Raw genomic sequence first — 19599 nt, forward strand, 5'->3', positions numbered from 1 at the left:
GTACATCAAAGGGAAAGTCAACCGAACTTTACAAGCCATGTGGCCTGGTTTCCTAGAGCTGATGTTTTCTCTTGGCCGAAAACCACATTGAACGTTAGTATCTACATCTTGCTTCATTATTTCCAGCAGACTGTAATGCCTGACTTGTGTGTGGAAGTGTGTTTCTTTTGGTATCACTCCAGCTTTATGAAAGATAATTTCTTTCGTTCCTTGATACAGGAATCCATTCATTGTGAATGCATTTCTAATTCTCAAATTCTCTATACATGTATAAAGTTGAAGACTAGGCCAGTATTTTTTAACAATTTGAAATAACAAAACTTGAATGCATAAGTATTGAGACTACCTTTCCCCCCCTTTTTTTTCCTACATGGCTATCATCGTTGATAAACCACCATTTGCCTGAAAAGACATGTATACTAAAATATCTATAATGATGTGTATTAGAACAGAAATATTTGTTTGTCCTTTTTGTGTGTGTTCTTTTTGTAGAAAAAAGTTCCTTGGTCAGTGTATTTGGAACAAAAAGTGCTGTTCCTGTATTTTGAGCCTGGTACTCTTACAGAATTCTCTCATGTGATCTTCATAATAACCTGGTAAGAAAGGTAGAGAGAGTGTTATCCTTTCCCTTTCACTGATTAGGAATCAAGCACTGAGGCCTTTTCCTGAAGCCATAGGGCCATAAGTTAGGCCCTTAGAGTTAGGGCTCTATGTTCCTCTATCACTGTTTCTCCCCTCCTGGGCTTTGAGAAGACCCAATAAATAACATTTCTCTGCCCTGAATTGACTGAGATGAGAGAGAAAACAAAAGGGGAAATGGGACATCAAAATATCATGTTTATAACTTATTAAGCAAATACTGGAGTGTAGGCTTAAGTGTTTGGGCTCAGATTACCCACCTCCAGAAGTGGATAGACCTATCCTCCCATACACAGACAATGTTGGATGCCCACAGGCCTCCCCACATGAGAGGCCTTATCACTTTGAAACTATAGCATTGAGGAAAGAGCAGAGGCATGCTTCCTGTGGGCAGCTGACTTTGGAAGCCTGTGGGGAGCAAGGGCTGGGCTGTGCATATCCAGTTACTCTCCCCAGCACCCTAGTCAGGTCAGCTACCCTACCTCCATGGGGAGGAGCAAGGAGTGGGCCCAAAGGCTGGAAGTTTAGGGGAAATCTCTCCTCATGGAATCCAGAGAAGGGGGAAGAGTCTTCCTCCTTCGATATTTGCTATGCCACTTCCCAAATAACTGTTACATCTGAAACATCGAGAGAAGGCTCATTGCCCTGCTCCCAGCACTCTCTTGCCTCTGCCTTATCCCCTTATCCTCTGTTACCCAGGCCAGAAATCTAGGCATCGTCTTTGATTCCTTCCTTTTATTCACCCACCATATTAAATCCATCAGAAAATTCTTTTGATTTACTCTTAAAAAGAGATCTTGAGTCTACCCATTTCTCTACATCTCTGCTGTCACAACCCCAGTCCAAGTCGCCATTATCCTTCACCTAGAGAATTGAATCTGCCTCCTAATGTGTCTCTCTGTAGACTGAATTCCCACCGAATGTTTATGAGGCAGCAAGGAGTCTGTCCTGGATAGCAATAGGCAGGAAGGTGGGGCCCGATTATTTGAGAGACTTGTTACCCTAGTCACCTTCACTTTGAAGACAATGAACTGTCGTAGGCCTGTGAGCAGGAGAGGGACACAGATCTGCGCGAGCCTACGTTCATCACCTATAGGAACTTGGGCAGATGACCTCCTCTCTGTGGATCTTTCAATTTTCGTATGTAACAAGAGAGGGCTAAGAAAATGATTTCTAAGACTCTTCTGGAACTGAAATTTCATGTTAATTATAGAAGGGAAGAGGAGAAACCTTAACAAAGAATTATGTCCAAGAGTTTTAAAATTAGTAGCTTTGTAGTAAGGTATGCTGAGTGTTGAATGAATGCCTTACATCTGAGTCACTCAAGTGTTACGGCTGCTCCAGAATGTTACAAGAGGGCTCAGGGCTGCCATCTCCTGCAAAGTGTAGACCAAAGGACTTAATAAAACTCTATTTACATAGCAACTTTGTATATCTTTGGAAAGGCTAGACATAAGTCATTGCTTGGTATTGCTGTTGGATGACAGATATCTTTAAGAAAGAAATGATTTGAGTTCAGGTTTGCTTCCCATCAACTGCAATAGAGGATATAGCCAATTATTACGTTATAGGACCTGAGCTTTATCTCCAAGGCAAAAATCAAAGAAAATTTTTCTGAATAATTATTCCAATCTAAGAATACTGCCTGACCAGTATAGCACAGAGAAGACAAGTAGTGATTCTATTGCATCTTACTACACTGATGGACAGTGACTGTAATGGGGTATGTGGTGGGGACTTGATAATGGGGGGAGTCTAGTAACCACAATGTTGCTCATGTAATTGTATATTAATGATACCAAAAAAAAAAAAGAATACTGCCTGCCTTAAATGGACTAGATACCCTTCAATCTTCCAATTCTATGTATGACTTCATGATTCTAAAATACTGATCCTAATCCTTACACTATAAAAACAAACCAAAAACCCAAGTAGAAAGGAAGCACTGATGATTCTATTACAGAAGTCAACCACCTTTGCAACATATTTCTATAAATTCTCAGACAGCTTTTCCAGGATTGTTCCATATTGTAAGGTTTATGATAAAATATTCCAAAACACCTCTTTTGTGAATTAAATCCAATGTTATAATGGCACAAGAAAATATTTCTGCTAGTAAAACTCCATCCTCATGCTTTGTAGGACTTAAAGTATCAACTGCTTATATAATTTCTTTTTCAGTTAACACACAGGTAAAGAACTCTTATCAACTAAACTAATGAAACCAAAGAAAAATTAATAGCAGTAGCTAACATTTATTGAGTATATGCTATGTGCTGGGCATCTGCAGAGATTTAATTGTTTCATTTAATCCTCACAAAGCTTTATGACATAGATACTATCACTTTCCACATTTTACGTGTGAAGAAACTGGACTCTGAGAGGTTTAGTAACCTTCCCAAGTTTATACAGAGAGTAAGTGGCAGAGCCAGGATGCAAATCCAGGTTGTCTAACTTTGTCTAGACTCTACACTTCTAGTACTATGGAAGATGTTAGGGATTATACTCATGTTCTACTCACATACTCAAGGTTGTGTTAGTCCTGTCCACGAAAGAAGAAGGCTTCTTGACAATATGAAGCTCAAAAATTTGTTAGAATGTCTTCCAGAAGCTGTTAGCAATTCATATCCATTGACATCAGATGATACCAGTTATGTACATTTGCAAAGATCCTAGCATTGTATGGTGTCAGAGAGGTTGGTAGGAGATGCCTCAGAAGACTACTGCATGAAGTATAACCCATCAGTGCCTGTGAAGGTAAGATAATAATAGTAGTAATAGCTAATGCTTATAAAGAGCTTACTGTATGCCAGGAATTGTCTTAAACACTTTACATGTTAAGTCATTTATTTCTCATAACACTTTTATAAGGTGGGTTAATTATCAGTTGAAGAAACTGAGGCACAGAGAGGTTAAGTAACTTCCCCAAGATCATATAGCTAATAAGTTGGAGAGCCAGGGTGTGAACCCGTACTGTTTGGAGCCATAATTTTTGTTCTTCAGCACCATGACCTACTGCCTCTGTCATGATGTATAAACAATGACTGACAAGCTTTCAACAGCATCTTTTCACAATGCCCTTTACCAAAGATGTGTGACAACTTTTCCGTGGACTACACAGTTACATTTCTGGAAGCTGGGCTGTGAGTATGCATCATGGGTAGTTTCTTTAAAAATGAAAACCTTTCATCTTTTATCACAACTGGTCAGTACCAAAACCTGAGAAAATCTCTTTATATCATTAGGAATTAACTGGAGAAAATTGTTCATAGATCTCCCACAATATTTTAGAGATATTGATAATTTTCAAGGCAGAGCTAGAGTTGTTTTTTTTGCAGATCTTATAATTGCATATATCTATTGCAACCTAATAGATGTATACTTGTGTGTGAGAAAAGACCTGGAGCTCTTGAGTATATAAGCAAACATATTATCTTAGAATAAATTATACATTTCTCTTTACTGTGAAACTTTTTGGAAACTATAGGTGAACTGTAAGTAGGGCATTCAAGTTATAGCCATAAAAGTGACTTATTGGTCCAACAGCTCTTTGCTGCTTGGCCAGAGGGGAAGTCCTTTGTGGACATTTGTTGCGTGGATTGGTTTGATTGCTGTGGACAGACATGCACTGAAGCAATCAAAAGTAATAAGTGGGGTGAGGGATAACATCCCAGAAATAACATCTAGGGAAATCTCACAGAACTCAAGACAGGAGGTAAGGCAAACCTTGTGGAGACAGGATTTGGGAAATGGAGAGTTCCTGTGCTGTTAGTCTGATTCTTGTTCTGTATTTTGGATGTGGTGGTTTATTTGTGTAGCACTATATGATTTACTTAATGCTTCAGCCTATATATCACAACTCACTCTTCTGTGAAAGATAGGAATAATTATCCCTATTTAGAAAGTGAATAAACTTAGGCCTAGAGAATTTAAATGGCCCAGAATTTTGGAATTACACAGCAGCATATCTGGGATGGGGAATTTAGAACTTTCGGCATCATATGCAGTGTTTTTGCACTTCCCAAGAACTTCCTATATGACCACCGTCATGAAAGATTTAACTCAAGAGAATATATCAGGAAATCATATATCATACTTACATCTATTTTGGGAAAATAAAGTAAAATCAGGATTCTAGCTTCACTTTCTTTAGTCATTTCATCATTTCTATGAAATGGGCTGCACCCAGGAAAAGATATTGGCACATTTATGATGGGCCTACTCTTCATGAAGCAAGAGCTCCAAGCTTTTGGTGGGCTTACTTGATGTCTTCTGTTCTCTTTTTGCAGAAATTGACCTTTGCTAATATATTTAATCACAGACTGGAAAAAAGTCACCACGGTTTTGAACTGACCAACAAGAAAAAAGACAAGCAGTGTTAACTTCTGACTCTGTTTTAGTACATGAAGTTGAACAGAACCTACTGTTTACTACCACTGACAGACTGGTGTTGGAGCTGCACTTAAACACATGGGCAGTGGCCCTGAGCACAAATGGCTGACTCTCCCAAGTAGCACGGGTGTAACAAGAGCCCAAGCTTTAGATTCACGCATCTCTGAGTCATCACTCCAGCTCAGTAACTGGTGAATTACTTGTTATGTAAGCAACTTACCTTATTTTAGCCTCATGTTCCTCATAACATAACATAAAATCTTGTCAATGGGAAATACAGAGCTGTAATACTCACTTTGCATGGCTTTAGTGAATATGACATGTATGTAAAATACCTGGCACACCAGGTCCGTAGTAGCCCTTGGTAAATGATATCCATCATCTTTGTCATCTGAACAATAAGTCAGTTCCATAATTACCTCAATTCTTTTATAATTTAAACAGAGCACAAGCCTCATTTAGTACCTCTTTAAAGGTCAACCTACCATATGCAATGCTGGAGTAATTGGTATGACACTGTCTGCTTTATGCTTGTCTACTGGTTTAGCAGACCGAAATTGAAAGCCAAAGCCATGGACTATCTGCTGCTGCAAAGCCAGGTTGCATCACTGCTCTCTTTTCAAGGCAAGTTTCAGTGTCAGTAGAATCCTGACCTGCATACTTAGCACTGCAGGATTTGGCTAATATTTTGAGTTTAGTGGTGAAGGGAGGGCCAAGTGGAGAAACTTTCTAAGGAATTCATGCCGTTTATAAGGCATCAGTGTGAATCATCTGCCCAATGCAGATACTGTCCCTGAGGAAAATAGCATTGGTTCTTATCAAAAAGCATATTGTTCCTTAAATTCCATTTCTCAAATGTGTACTGAATACCTAATATCAGCTGGGTATCACTGTAATAATATAAGGCCACATTGTGTGAACCACAACTGGAAATTGTCTTTATGACAGTATCGTTAGAATCTATAGCTAAAGGTTTGTAATTCATCTTATAATGTAAATGGGAAAAAAACCCTGTAAAATCTTCCCCTCCAGCATCTTAAATGGACTGCTTATCACCCACACTCAAGGGGGTCCATAGCCCTTTATTCAGGAAATTGTTTCTGTCGTTGCTCCCCATTGTTCTCTGTCTCCCATCAAACTCTCAACTTTCCAGGTCTTCTTTGAAACAGTATACTTAGATTGCTCCTCTCTTGCTTGCCTTTCTGAGTGACTGCTTTTTACATGCTCTACTCGGCTCTCTTGTTTGTCCTTCTTTTCAAATGCTACCTCTCTTTGCCCCCCTCTCCTGCCTTTTGACCTCATGAGCAGCATGTGATACTCATCCCTCCACCTAACCAAGGCTTCTGTTGTTGAGACCTGGTGTTCTGAGCCCTCACTAACTGTTAGAGGAGACAGAAATAGAGCTTAAGTTCCCTGTCATGACCCACCAAAAGCACTAACTTTTCCTTGGATATTTATTAAGAAATCTTGGCCAAGAGGTACTGAGTTTTGCAGGACCATCCCAGGGAAAAATATTTTAGTTGTGGTAATTCCTGTTTGTGATGGCTTTAAGGAGATTGTATTTTTACAGACCACTACTACAAGTACACCTCTAAATCAGTTATTTGTAAAAATATGGATCATCAGAATTGTTTCTTGTCTGTTTTAATCTCAGTTTGTAAGCTGTCATGTTCCTGTTTCATGCCAGAAGCTAATTTGAAAAGGTGATGCCAGATGCTAAGGATGCCTTTGTGTGGATGGTTAGGGATGACAGGTCAAGGAGATTAGGCAGGCTACTGTTCCTCTCAGCATCTCACTCTATGTTCCACAATGGGAGTCAACTCTCATGAATTACTAAGGGCCCTAAGACCTCCACTGAGATTAAAGTTAGAAGTACAAGACAAAAACACAACAGGAAAAATTTTTTATTCCAGATGTTTTTAGTCTCTATGGATCTGGGCTAAAGTTGGTTCAAATATTTATAATTAAAGTTCAGACCACATGACTTATAAAATCTGGTACACATTGTTTTGTGTGGATTTGGGAAATCAAGCAGTCCTCTATTAATATGCAGGCTCAGTAACTTATTGTCCATTGCTGTGGCTGCATTGCCTAACCACTCATTGACAAAGTTTCCAATACGTAAAATACCTACTATGCAATTCCTAAGGTGTTCTTCCCAGTTAACAAGATCAGACCCATCAGAGGCATTGGAGTCTTCTGTCATTGGTGTTTCAGATATGTTTCCTTAGTACCCTCAGTCACAAAATAGAAGATGCCTAAATCCTTTGTTAGCTCATGCTGTCAAAGTTGAGTTTTAATTAAGGTCACAATATATACCCTCAATAATGCAAAAGTAGGCAGATAAAGGTATCTCATTCCTGGTTAAAGTATTATGTCAGCCCAGGGGGAGACAGGTGTTATGACTGCTTGAAGGCTCTGAGTTTCAGTGTTGGTGAATTGTTTGGATTTTTTACCTCTAATTGCCTGCTACAGTGATTTAGTACAAATTTGATACAGAGCAGTTGTGTAGCAAGAAACGATATCTTCGTCATAACCCTTATGCCCCTAACTGTTGTTTTTTAAAAACTTCTATGTGACATGATAATAATTTTAGAGAATTTATGGCTGAATATCTTCTATACTTCCAGTATCTTAAAATCAGTTTTTCCATTCTGAATATTACTTAACACAACCACATACTGAGGCCCTTGTGGAAAGAATGGAAGGTATATCACATAAAACTGATTATCTACACTTTAATATTTTCCAGTATTCTTACAGGTTTATTAATTTTTATTAGTCACCTACCCTTTAAAATTATATATATAGTGAAACTTCTGTTTTAGATCTTTTAGACTGTAAATAGATAAAATATATAACTTAATGTTATGGATTTTATTTAATTATATGTATCATTAGAATTATTGCACAGAAACTATGTGGTGTGTGAAGCTGGCTGGGCCTATGTAAGAAAGTTACCACATAGACTATTGTCCCCTCTGCTCACACAAGAGAACATACTCATGACTTAGACACCTATAGAAGCAGGAAAAAAGAATAGTAATATTTATACAGGTTCTTTACAATTTTTTGAAAAGGAAGCAAAAAACTTCTTCCTTGGGAAAATTATTTTTGTGATCATTTAAAGTTTTTAGCACTTAATAAGTATGGGTCTTATGAGAAACATACTCAAGGGAGTCTTTAATTCACAGGCAGCCTCAGCTAATTGTATTGTAACATCTAGGGGATAATGCTTGAAATATTGTCTTTTCCCAGAGAAAAGGTTACAGGCTAGGTGTGAAACTGGACAGATAGTACTTCAAAAGGGGAATTAAGTGCTTTGCTACCTTGACAGTGACGACTGTCATACAAAGTATTGTGAAAAAAACTGGAGAACTATTGCCACGTGGACTTAGAATAAATATTGGGTTCTGCCACTTTTGAAAAAATATTTTTGGGTGTGAAAATAGCTTATTGTAGTTTTGTCCAGTTAGAGGTCCCAGTTTCCTTGAGAAATTGCATAGTTTTCCAAAAAAAATTTTTTCTCAGTGTTCATTACTATTAGTCTATATTTGTTGATTAGATTATTCACTTGAACTTACACTTCAGTAGTGACCAAAGTCATAAAGTTACTCAGACAAAACAATGTGCAAAGGACTGTAGAGAAGGAAGGCAATTCTACTTAGTAAATTATCTGTAATTCATGGTAATGTCAACACACAGTAAAAGAACAAGAGGAATGAACAGATTGAGGTGTATTGTTCTCTAAATAAACAGTCAGTGTTAGTACCAATAACTCCTTGGACTAAAGTTTTGGGTTAGTGGTTTGGCCATAGTGTTCCCATTAGCATTGTGAGAGTTGGGTTATAACTACTCGTGTATGTTGCTAAAGCATCCCGCTTAGGATCCTGCAAAGGAAAGTAAAAGCAAAACGTGTGCTCAGCATAGTGGCAATGACAAGAGATTTGGCCCTTTAGTTTTTATTGTATTGTCCATTGCCTTTTTAGAAAACTGTGAATGTATCATGTATCCAAAGGGGAGAAAAGATATGTATGTACAGTATAAAGAATAATATAAACTGGACATCCTTCCACTTATCCCGGGCAAAAACATGAAACATTGCCATTACTGCTGATGTCTTCTTCTCCCTTTGCAATCATACTGTCCTGTCCTTATCCCCCCACCCCCTTATCACCATCTCTTGTGTGTGCTGGTGTGATTATGCCCTTGCTTTTTATGTTTTTACAGCTTTGCCACCTTTGTATGTTTTCCTATACAATATGCAATTTCATTTTCTCTGCTTTTGAACTGTGTATAGATGGAATTGTTCTATTTATATTCTTCCGTTTCTTGCTTTTCTGTCCAACATTAGTTTTTGAGATGAATTCCTGTTGAAATGCGTGGTAATACTCTCCACTGCGGTATATAGCCCTTTGAATAAATACATCACAATTTATCCATTCTACCACTGATAGGCTTTAGAGTTATTTCTAGGATTTGTTTGTTTTGCTATTATAAGTAATGTTGCTGTAAACATTTTGTAGATGTTTCCTGGCTTATTTGTGTGGAATGCTGAAAAATGGCTTTCCAAAGATATCTGCATCCTAATCCTCAGAACCTGTGACTACGTTAGCTATTATGACAAAAGGGACTTTGAAGATATGATTAAGCTAAGGATCTTGACATGGGGAGAGAATTCTGGGTCATTTGGGTGGGCCCAACACAGTCAAAAGGATCCAGGAGGGTCAGAGTTAGAGAAAGATTGGAAAATGCTGCACTGCTTTCAAGTGCAAATGTATTTGAAGGTGGACAATTGGGCCATGAACCAAGGAATGCAGCTGGCTTACAGAAGCTAGAAAAAGCCAGGGAATGCAAATGCATTCTTCCCTAGGACCACCAGTAGGAATGCAAGCCCTGCTAGCTTTGGTTTTAGGGCTTCCCAAACTGTAAAAGAATAAATTCATGTTGCTTTAAGCCACTAAATTTGTGGCAATAGAAAATGAATATTACTTATGTAGGAGTTTCTTTGTTGTGTATATGTAGAAGTAGAATTGTTGGGTCATAGTTAGTGCACATGTCAAATTTACTGTTAATGATAGTATTGTCCCAAGTAGGGCTGCACCAATACACTCCCTTTAGCAATGTGAGTTGGTGTCTTATGCTCCACATTCTTGCTAATGTTTAATATTGTCAGGCTTTTTAATTTTTGCCAATCTGGTGTGTTGAAAATTGTTTCTCATTGTGGTTTTTATTTGCATTTTCCTGGTCATAAAGAGGTCAATCCACTCTCCCCTCTTTCCACGCCCCCCCCGCCTCCCATTTTTTCTTTCAGGAGATGGTAAATGATTTACCCAAATTACAAAAACAGCAATACTTAAAAAATCATTCACCATTTCATGAATCTTCTTCTCAAAATTATATAAACTTTCCCAGTATAAAAAGTTTCCTCAAAAAGTGTGTGATAATATTAAACTACTGAGCCTACTCCCCATAGTCACCTAGTCCAGGGCCCTCATTCGTCTCCCAGCCATGAAAAGAGGAGGCCAGTGAGAGTGGGCAGCAGGCTATGCACATGCTTCATGGTGAACCCTGTGAATACTGCCTCAATCATCTTTTCATAACTTTGGAAAGATAAGGAGTTATTCTCTAATTTAGTCTTTAAGTTTTTTTTAACCTGGTAGGAAGTTTGTTGGGAGAGGTAGAGAAAAAGGAGTTTGCAGTTGATGGACTCAGCATATTTGAAAATGCATAAGTAACATAACGGAAAACTTTACAAGCAAGAATATATTATAAATAGTCTTTTTAGCAAGATGAAAAGGTGAGCAATTCTTACATCAATTTATCCTCTGGAAGATAGGTGTTCCTGAAAAATACTTGTTTATAGAATCTTCTGAAGTATAGTGTTGGCTATCACCAATGAGAACTAAATTGTACTACAATGGTGTCATAAGATCCCATGTACTTTTCTAAAAGTTCATTCATTCTATCACTTAGATACCTAGTTTTCTGAATGTGTTCAACATTGTCTGTTCCATCTGACATTCTTAAGTTTCCTTGGGAGTCTCTCAACAGAATTATGTTGCTATTGTCTTTTTGTGGATTCATATATTCTGTTTTTCTTATGTGTATTAATTCCCCTTTACATCCTTTGAAAGCCCCATTTTCATCAAAGTCCATGAAGCTGTGCACTGCATTCACATATGAATGGCAACACTATCTTGACAAATAACCGTACATCAACTATACAATACAAAAAGAGTCACACAGGGATGTTGTATTGCTAGAACTTATCAAATAAATTCTCCTATCTTTCTTTGAATATGACATCAAATTCCATAACTTCTTTAAATTTAGCTTTTGATAAAGCTTGTTCAACAAACAAATTATGTGACTTGGTAGACTGTTCTATCATAGAAGACTACTGGCCTTCTTTGGTAAGAAGATCAACTTCAATAGTACATTTTCCCTTTAGCTGAATAGCTTTTTTTGACATTTATCTGTAACCAGTTTACAGTTGTCAATGATATTATAACATGTTGGTTACCTTTTCCCTTTCTATCTATTTAGTGTCATATCAAAGTCTGTTATTATCTGAAGTATGATAGCTCTTCCTTTGGCAAGACCACAGATAATTTCTTCTACCCTTGTAGGGTTCTTGATGTGAATGATTCTGGAATTTTGGCATCATTTTTGCAAAGACAGCATACCCTTAATCAGTAATTTCTTAGCTATCCAATATTCATCTCCATGATCTTGATCTTCTGCTGTGTCTTCTTCAAGGTGAAAGTGTATTGGACTAGCACCACCACTGCCATAAGGGCATAAATGCTGGCATTCCTCACTGAGCCCACTCCCCATAGCCACCTAGTCCAGGGCTCTCATTTGTCTCCCAGCCAGAAAAAGAAGAGGCCAGTTAGAGTGGGCAGCAGGCTATACACATGCTTCATGGTGAACCTTGTGAATACTGCCTCAGTCATTTTTCATATGTTTGTGTTATTTGTGTTTCCTTTTTCAGGAAATACTTGTCTATGTTAGTTGCCCATTTTTCCTATTCAGAATGCCATTTTCTTATTGATTTGTAAGAGTTCTTTATATATAGAGAGTTATATATATACATTTTTTGAACATCAACCCCTTACTGGTTGTATATTGCAAATATCTTTGCTTCCTCTATTTCTTGCTTTCATTCTTAATGGTGAGCTGAAATTATTAATTTCAATGCAATTTTATTTATTGATCTTCTCATTAACTTTTGTAATGTTTATTTCTTGTTAAAGAAACAAGGGGTTAAAAAGTGTTCTATGTCATTTTTTGGAAATATTGTAAATTGGTGCTTCATATCAAGTACTTAATCTAATTACAATCCATTTTTGTCTTAGCGTGTAGGATAGGGACACATCTTCATTTATTTTTCTGCTTTGGTAAGAAATTGACCTAGTGTCATTTTTTAATAGTTCATCTTTTCTCTTGATCTATAATGTCTGCTTTGTCATCTACCCATTTTCCATATTAGCATGGGTTAGTTACTAGGCTCTCTAGTCTTCCTTTGGTCTATTAGTCTATGCCTGCACCAATATCACACTACCTTAATTTCCACGGCTTATAGAAGGTCTTGATATCTGGTAGAGAAGACCTTTGTAACTCTGCCTACATGCTGTTCTTCAGGAGTGTCTTAGCTTCTTTTGGCCCTTTAGTCTTTCATGTAAATTTTATAACTGACTTGTTGAGTTTCACACACACACACACACACACACACACACACACACACACACACACACACTTAATAGAATTCTACTGGAGTTGCACTGAAGTCATAAATTGCTTTGGAGAGAATTATGATATGCTTTATGATACTCAGTCTTCCTACCCAGTGTTATGATAGATCTTCCTATCTATTTAATCTTTTAAATATCTTTCAATGAAGTTTTTGATTTTCTCTGTAAAAGACTTACACATTCTTTATTTTACCCTAGGTATTAAAAAATGTTTATTGCTATTTTAGATTGTATCTCTAAAAAAATTACATTTTTAGCTAATTGTTGTGGGAATCTAGAAATAGAATTTACTTTTGCATATTGGTTTTTAATCTAACATTCCTCTTATTAAAGTTTTATTTTTAAAATATCCTCTAACCACATGAAATAGCTACCTAAAGTCAATTCTGAGGGAAAGGATATTAATATTTACTAAGTTCCTACTATGTGTCAAATAGTCAACACTTTATTTCACTTAGTCCTCACAACTGTTTTTTTCAACACAATTTATTCAGTAACTGTATTGTTTGTTTTGAGATTTTCTGTGTAAGCAATCATATCATTTGTAAATAATGGTTTTTGTCTCTTTCTTTCCAATCCTATACGTGCTATACCACATAAGACTTGGTACTTAGCAATTAAATTGCAGAATGTCAGAGTCTGAGAGAATTAAAAGACTCATTTTACATATCAGAACATTGCCCAGCTGTAACATCTTGGCAATCTTTGTTCTTAGTTCTCTGGGATTTTCAGAAAATACCACATTCCTTTGGCACTCTGTGTAGCAATTCAATTGGACTTAATTTTAATCAGCTAGCACTCAACTCACATAAAACAGAGTTTTGTAACCGGGATAATGGCTTAAAAAAAAAACAGGGCTATTTAGACTGCTATAATATCCTGCTAAAAGTATAGAGAGCTATGCTATTTTTTACATATTTATATTATTTATGATGATTGGCCTACCTCCATCTTGACAGTTGTCATTTGCCTTATCTTCTATATCTATTTCACTGGCAATCCAGTAGTATAATGACTTCTATCTTTTTGGAGGGCACTTTTGCAGCTATAGTGCTGTCCTGGATGGTAATCCAATCGCCCCGAGGTAACTATGCTAATTAGTACTGCTTTCCAAACTTCTTTTCTTCATGTCATTTTCTCATGTCATAGTAAAATCATTTATAGCATGTATAATAATAACCTAAAACACTTTTTTAGTGGTAGTGTGGATACACTATAAAATGATCAATTTCCTATTAATATGTAGGCATTTTTCAACTTTTCCTTATAAATTCTTAGAATCAAATTGCTATATGGAAGAGAATGAAAAATTTAAAGCTTTTGTTACTTATTGCCAAATTATTCTCCATATATATATTGTACTTATGTACTGTCACCAGAAATGTATAAAAGTAGACTGATCACAAAAACTTCCAATAAATTAGATATATTGACACCTTAAATTTTTCATCTTTGATAATTTTATAGAAAAAACTATAACAATTGTTGTAATTTGATAGTTTTCATGTATTTATAGCCCATCAAACTTTTTTCTTTTGCTAATTTCTTATTGTTACCCAATGATTATTTTTTCTCAATGATTTGTAAGAATTATGTATGTTAAGCATTGAACACTTTGTCAGCCATATGTTTAAAAATACTTTCCCAATTTTATTTTACTTTTAATTCTGTTTGTATTATTTTTGAGGTACTGAAATTTAAAATATTAGTCAAATCTTCCAGTCTTTTCCTTTATGATTCCTTGTTTTGATTTTATGGGTTAAAAGACTTTCCCATGTGGCATCAGAGAAAATATTCAATCATATTTCTTCCATTTTTTAATTTTATTTTTGACATTTAACATTTTAAATAATAAAAATGTTTTAATATAATTTTCAAGTAAGGTAAATGATGATTTGGTTTGTTGTTTATCATGTCATTATTCATTCTTCCAGTAAAAACTTTTGATCATTTGCATTTATGGTAAGAATCATACCTGAAATAGAACAAGTGAGAGAAATGGAATTAATCTGACTTTTATTGGTTGTTTTGTTTAAAGGTTTGGTGGAAAAAAAGGTCAGCATTTGAACAAAAGGCCATTGACTTGTCTGAGTGCAAATTTAGGCTTGATAATATGTGGAATATAAGCATTCTCATAGTATTAACTATTATAATTAACATTTGAACTTTTCTTCTCTTAGTATTTTATGTTAAAACAAATGTGTCTTAGCAGGGTTTGAGTGAATCATCTGTCCTACTTTTGAATTAATCAAGAGATAAGTATACTTAGTTCCTTATTCTGCTTAAAGTTAGTTTTGATATATGATATAACAGTCTTACTTATTTCTTCTTTATTTGCAGCCAATTGAATAATCCACAATTTTCTGATTGATTTGAAATACTACTCTATGATTTATTAAATACATTAATTCACACACATATATCTGCATATTTACATATATATGCAGATATATGTGGCTTTCTATTCTTTCATCAATTTTTCTATCTTTAGAACAGAACCATACTGTTTTAATTCTTGTAGCTTTGAGGTTTAGTTTGATATCAGGTAATCACTGCATTTTTATCATGTTCTCACAAGAAAGAACGATTTAAAGTATTTCAAGAAACATTTCATTTTAAAATATGTTTAAACGTGTCTTGGAACTTTTAGAACTTTTTAGAGCAAACTTTAAATTACTTTCTAACATAAACTTTGTCAAACTGTATGTTGGAATTTGTAATTTTTATGAAACAGTAATTTCATCATAATAACAATAAAACCTAAATAAACTATGTAATTAAAAATATACACTATGATACTAGAAATTAAAGTATTTGCCATAAGTGTGGGAAAGGTCAGGACCTGACTGATATAGCTGCTTCTAAGTCAGTTACATTTTGGGGCTACTCTTTAAGTTCTTTCAATCAGCCACAGTGGGAAGGGTACAAAAGGCTTTCTTTTGGAGGTGGTCCTTGTTAGGTTTTAACAAATGGTTGGGACTAAGACTCTACTGTGTCAATTACATCCATAATCCTGATGCAGATCTGGCTTTTCACACAATGCTGTCTTGACCTTGGCTTTCTCTGTATTGCCTGGTTCCTGACTTTGGCATCTGAACCACAACTCCATGCTGACCATCTCTTGTTCACATTGGCAGACTTTGACCTTCTAGGTTCTGCCTTACATCCTTGCTTCCTGATTCACTGAAGTTCTTAGTTGGTCACCCTGTGACAAGGAGGAGGAAAGGTGCCTCTGGCTAACTGACTCTTCCCATAGCTCTCTCTTCATGTACTGGCCTTTTCTCAAACATTTAAATTACACATAATAAAGCTTATTGTGTTTTAATTCAACTTACAAAATGCATACTAACAGTATATCTGTAATAGATATCTTTACTGTATATTAAAGAAGCTTTAGAATTCAGCATTTCCTTTTGTCCCATCTCAGCTGCAAATTTCAGCTGTGCTGTGGGTCTTCCATTTTCTCTGTCTGTTGCTTTCAGATGTATTTGTATTAATCATAGGAAAGATATAAATAATAATAGTCATATGACAACAATAAGACAGCACCAAAGAAAAATGCCAACTAAGAAAGGAAGAACAAAGAAATAATATCATCAAACCAAGTTTACTTCAGCAACGTAACTAAAGGATGGAATTAATCTGACTGCAATTTGGTAATAACAACAACTATTTCAAAACCTCATTTTAAATTCTTTTATGGTCTCTGTTAACCACTAAATTCAGTTTGGAGGACTTAAATGAAAGAGTGCCCACTAAACATTTACAAGTACAGCTGATCTGTACATATTTACAAACTGCTCTACCACCTACCACACCACTTAGGGTCCTTAAGAGAGTGAAGCTTCAAAATCATACATATTCATTGGTAATGTTTTATATTATTGAAAACTCTACAAGTTTTTTGTGAAAGAATTCAGACAAGATTTTTGTATACTGTAGAATAATGACATTCTGTAAATACATATTAAGAACAACAATGATGACTTTGTGCTTTTTCTCAGCAAATATCAAATTAGGGGCCCAAAGCATTATCTATCAAGTTACCGTATGTTGTGTCTTTGCTTTTATGCAATATAATCTCAATTTCCCATAAATTCAGAACAATTAGTTATCTTTCTTTGTACAGGAAAGCAGAGTAGTAGATTTCAAATACATTGAAGACTAATAAACATTTTCAAGAGCTTAGCCTTCCAAGCATTTTCTGAAAATATGTGATGTGTATGATAATCATAAATGTAGGAGAATCTTTTATGAATTGAATTAAATGGATGTTACCAATTGATGTACCAATAAAAGTAATTTTCTTTTAAGCTTTAGACACGCAGTTTATTGGTTTGAGTTTCCATGGCTTAGTCATTTTACAGTTTATATTTCCATTAGCTTCTCTACATTTCAACTCCAGAAGGCATTTGAAAGGGATGTAGATGAAATGTGGGACTGAACTTTGTCTCCAAACCTTCCTTTTTTGGTGTAGGATAGTAGGGTGCTAGTGAAGGTACGTAGGCCCAGTACATTAAGCCTTTGTGCAAAGTGGGTGGAAAATTTAAAACTTAAAAAAGGTAACAAGCACTTCTCCTGAAAGCACTAAAGCAGACCCTTAGAGGCCTTGGATTTATTAAGGGATCTCTAATTCAGTGATCCTTAACCCTGATCAACAACTAAAAATCAGATCCTCTGCACAGTCCCTCCCCACCAATTATGGTTTAATTGTTCAGGGTGGGACTAGGGAATCAGTAATTACCTACTGATCAATCAGTCCCCGAGTAATTCCAGTGTTAGCAAGGTTGCTGACTACTGTCTGCTCCTGTGAATAACTCACAGTTTCTGTAGATGGAAGAAATACCACCTATACATGTACATCTTTTATCACCTTTCCTCTATAATATATGGACACAATAACATAAATACAAACTCACTAAACATTTCATAGAATTAATAGGGGCTCTTTGTGTTTACTTGTTTCCTTGTCTGTATGTTCTAAAAAGATAATTACCATCACATGGTTGTTCTCAGAAGAGTTAGACCATCTCAGCTATGCAGGACCCAAGGTAGAGTTGAGATTGTAGTTAGAACAATCATCCTTACAGGTCAAGACTGTTCTTGACTTAATCGTGAGCACTGAACATTTTTTACTATAAAGTGTTGGGGGTAGAAGTGTTAAATACAGAGGGGATAAAAGAAATCTTATGTAACGCATCCTTGCTGTGAGTCTGACATAAGATTCTTAGCTCTGGCTTCTGCCTCTGGGAGCCCTGAGTGGCCTCTCTCAGAACACGAAAAGAAGAGGGAACAGATTTCCTTTTGCTTTGAGGCTGCTTATGCCTCTAAACGATGTCTCTTTGGGTCTGGTTGGGATTCTTGAGTGCCATGTGTGTAACTCTCTACTCAAGGACCTCAAAACTCAGACTTCTGAAGTTGGTTCTTTCCACGGCTTTAGAGCACCTTGCAGGTGGGACCTGTTTTCTGAGTGTGTTGTGTGGCATCACATTCAACTCAGGAATTTGCAGAGGAGGCTGCCAAATGTAAGATCCTGGGTCAGAAATGTATCCATTTGCTGTTCTCTATGTAGCAGATGCAGATCAGTTCTGTTGCTTAAAGTAAAAATGGCTTTTGGCCCTATGATTTTGTCTTTAAGTATTAAAAATCATAGCTGAGTGTCACATAGAAAATATATGTCTGCATAAACGACACTGAGAAGATCCCTGTACTTCTCAAGAGCAGTTTCTTAAAATATCTGAGATGGGAAAAATATTATGACATAAAAATACTTGAAGCAAGAAGAGTCTACGATCCTCATAAGAAACTCATTCCGGATTTTAACAACCTTATTAAAGAAGCCCTTACTTTAATTTATTAGAAATCTCGCCTGTTGTAGATCATTTCTTGTTCTTTTGTCCTAAGGGAGGCGAATAAAAATTGGACATCATTCTCCATGTGATAGTTCATTATAGACCTGGAGGCATTTGTTAGTTTCCTATTCAAGTTTCCATTTTTCAGCAATAAATAGGCCCAGCCTTTCTAATTTCCTACCGGTGCTGCTTCCTCTTTACCTGGCCTTCTGTGTAGCTTTGCTGGTGAGTGTGGTGAACTCCTGAACCTCACAGTAGGTTATTAAGCAGAGTCCCTCTTCCTTACCTAAACAGTCTCTACTTTCCATCTTAAGTCCTTTTCCTGAAATTAAAAATAAATATTTATAGGTATTTGTGTGTGTGTGTGTGTGTGTGTGTGTGTGTGTGTGTGTGTGCAAACATACACACACACGTATCAAATTGCTTTGGTGGCAAATACCCCCATGTGGATGGCTCATAATCAACTAAACCTCAAAATGCCCACAAGAGAATTCATATTCCCCACTCAAAACCTCTTCTGCCTTGTGTTCCCTACTCATGAATTGCTCTGCCACTCACCCAGGTACCTGCACTGGACATATGGAGTGTTTTTTTGGCTTCTCTAACACTAATAATCTTTCATCAATTAAATCAGCAAGTCCTACTGATTCTACCTTTTAAATATCTTTCAACTTAGTCCATTTCCCACCACCCCTATGACCACTAACGACCATCCCAGCCCAGACATGGTTTATCTCTCATCTGGATATTTTGTTTCCAATCCATTATTTGCTTGTAAGCCAGTGGTCATCTTAAAATGAAGAGTCAGTGGCAGTACTTCAACCCACCTTCTTAAAACCCTCTAGCGATGCCCTTCTGCTACGATCAATGTACAATTCTAAATCTAGTCACTAAGCACCCCTTCATCAGTGTCCAGCTCTTTCCTGTCTCAGCTCTGATTCTTCCCTTGAGAGCCGTCT

At 36.3% G+C, this 19599-nt stretch overlaps 1 protein-coding gene and 1 pseudogene across 1 annotated transcript in view; one reads left to right on the forward strand and one right to left on the reverse strand.

Annotated features, from left to right (window-relative positions):
• The window catches only part of PDE11A (phosphodiesterase 11A), a 395750-nt gene that overhangs the window by 15571 nt on the left and 360580 nt on the right, over positions 1 to 19599 (forward strand). The window lies entirely within an intron of this gene.
• LOC118909187 (cytosolic 5'-nucleotidase 3A-like) lies at positions 10892 to 18948 on the reverse strand (annotated as a pseudogene).

This window comes from Manis pentadactyla, chromosome 6 (genome assembly GCF_030020395.1).
Source record: "Manis pentadactyla isolate mManPen7 chromosome 6, mManPen7.hap1, whole genome shotgun sequence".
In the NCBI taxonomy this organism is placed as follows: domain Eukaryota; kingdom Metazoa; phylum Chordata; class Mammalia; order Pholidota; family Manidae; genus Manis; species Manis pentadactyla.